This window comes from Limulus polyphemus, unplaced genomic scaffold (assembly GCF_000517525.1).
Source record: "Limulus polyphemus unplaced genomic scaffold, Limulus_polyphemus-2.1.2 Scaffold1647, whole genome shotgun sequence".
Classification (NCBI taxonomy): Eukaryota; Metazoa; Arthropoda; class Merostomata; order Xiphosura; family Limulidae; genus Limulus; species Limulus polyphemus.
Window position 1 is genome coordinate 19,042 of NW_013667257.1, and position 2,733 is coordinate 21,774.

Consider the following 2,733-nt stretch of genomic DNA (forward strand, 5'->3'; position numbering starts at 1 on the left):
CCTTGGAAAGAATTTATACCAGAAATTAACAAACAAGTGGATACGTAACAATATTCATACACTCAAATCACAAAAATTTGTTCAGATTGGGGATTTAAAATTTCAAAGATGGGGATATCTCTTGTACTTAATAGCTTTGGAAAACAAAGGAATATGGATCAACTTGGGACACCTGGACCATCCAGAATGAAACCTGCAACAATTCATATCCCAATACTGGTAAGCAAAGTGCAGTGTTGTGTAACAGGTGAGAATCCACAAACACAAAGGTCAGGTGAAAAACCCCTCTATGTGTCCCAGACAACAATGAGCAACATAATCACGAAATATCTCTATCTAACAACAAGACCAACAAGGTATGACTTCACCAAGCTAAAGCTTCCAGTCATACCTCCTGTTCAAACATTGCATACCTCAAGCAGCTGGCAAATGAAATGGGTTGCAGTGCCTTTGGGTTTCTGTGCAATCAGACTGTTGAAATGGGTGTTGGAAAATGGTTATCCTCATACACTAGATGGATTGAGGCAAGCCTACAAGAGGAGTGGTGTGATTTGAACATAACAGCCTAATGACAAAGCCTTTAGTAATGTACGGAATTAAACATAAATTACTCACTATAAAATTGTTATTGCTCAGACAAACCATAATTTTTATAGCCTTCAATTTTGTTTGGCTACAGAGCTATTAAATATAAAATCAAACCCCTCCTGCCACACCCACCCGTCACATCCTCTCTTTCACGATTTCTTAATAGATTTCTCTTATCTTTAATTATATATTACCTATAATCAATAGAACGCCAAAGTTTTCATCTATCAAATGACATATATTACATTGTGTTCTGAACAGATAATCATCAACTTCACTTGTAAAACAACTATGTTTCTCACAGGAATCACAACGACTAGCTTGGTTGAATTTTTAACAGCTCTTGTCACATGTTAGAAAGCCAGAAAAATTGTGATTGTTAGAGGAAATTGTCTGCTTTTTGTATGTTATTAGTCTATGTTATTTAATTAAATAAAAATTATTTAGTGCATTACTACCATTAGTATATAAAAAATAGGGTTAACTGTCATCTACAATCGACAGCAAAAAAAAAATTGGATAAGTACTTTATTTTTTGTTTTTCATGTTTATTCTTGACTTATTATTATAAAAGTAATTAAAATATAAAAATTGGGATGTTTATAGGTTAGTTAAGATTAAATTAGGTAAAATAACTAATAATAATACAATAAAAATATTTCATGAGGCATGTATGTGAACAGCTGGTAGTAGCTCGTGGGTAATGTAATTCTTTAGCGTAACATGAGTTGCACATTCCCTAAGTGATTTGCAACTTATAATGACACAAATAGTAGTTAGACATGGTTCAAAGGTCAATCAAAAGGGCAAGAAAACTATAAAATTTAATTATAAATAGATGTATACTGTTATGAGCTTAAAGCTACTTAGGATAAATGAATGTAGTTTCATGGTACAATTTCAAGTCATTTTAGAAAGAAAAAAAGGGGTAATTTAGATTTATTTCAATATTTTTTTTTTGGTAGTTATGAGGTCAGTCAAATTGACCAATCCCGTATAGAGATACTGTAGAGAAAATAACAGATAAGATATAAAGTTTTACTAAAAAATATTTGAAATGTATTTATGAGGTTTTAGGGATTACACTAAGGAAATGTAAGATTTTTGAGATGAAGAAATGTAATTTTAATCATAACATGAAAATTACTTTGCACATAGATTATTCAAAACACATACTCAATATATTCGTGGACGAATCCTTATTTTAGTTTATTAAAAATACTTCATTAAAATAATATATGATTTTTTGTAAGTGAAAGACTTGTAATGGTAACAAAAAGACTGCCAAAATTTCTGAAGATATACACACTATATTGAAAGTTAGAAGTATCAAATCTATAAAGACTTTAAACGAGTATAAAGAGGTCACATGGTCAGTCAAATTGACTGAGTCCATTTTGAGGGAGTTAAAAAGGATGTTAAAAGGACAAAAACTGTGTAAGAAAGAGGGTTGACTGAGAGAGTTAAATCAAACAATAAGGAATTCTTTAGGTATATGATGGTTAAGCAAAATGTTAGGATGGGGATTGCACCTCTTAAAAATGATAGTGGGGAGCTGATCTTGGTAGATTATGAGATGATAAACTTAGTAAATTATATTTCTTCAGTTTTTACAAAGGAAGATACAAGTATTATGCCTCAACCAGAGCACTTACTGTAAGAGGAAAATATTGAGGTAAAATATATCATTTTAAGCTCTGAAATGTTAAGGGAAATAGTGAGAAAACCTATAAATTAATAAATCCCCTGGACCAGTCCAATTTTATCTTAGAGTTTTAAATTAACTTAAAGATTTTATTTGTGAACGTCTAGCTAATATTTTTTATAGGTCATTGAGTAGTGGAAGAGTATTAGAAGATTGGAAGTTGGCTAATGTTAGTCCAATATTTAAAGGAGGTGATAAACATTGTCCAGGCAATTGTAGGCCAGTTAGTCTTACATCAGTAGTTGGAAAGGTTTTAGAGAGTGTGATTAAAGATGCATTTCAGAGTCATTTAAAGCAGTTTGATATAGTGTCAAAGAGCCAGCATGATTTCACTAAGGGAAAGTCTTGTTTAACAAATCTTCTGACATTCTTTGAGGATGTTACTGCAAGAGTTAATGAAGGAAATACTGTGGATTTGGTTTACCTTGATTTTTAGAAAT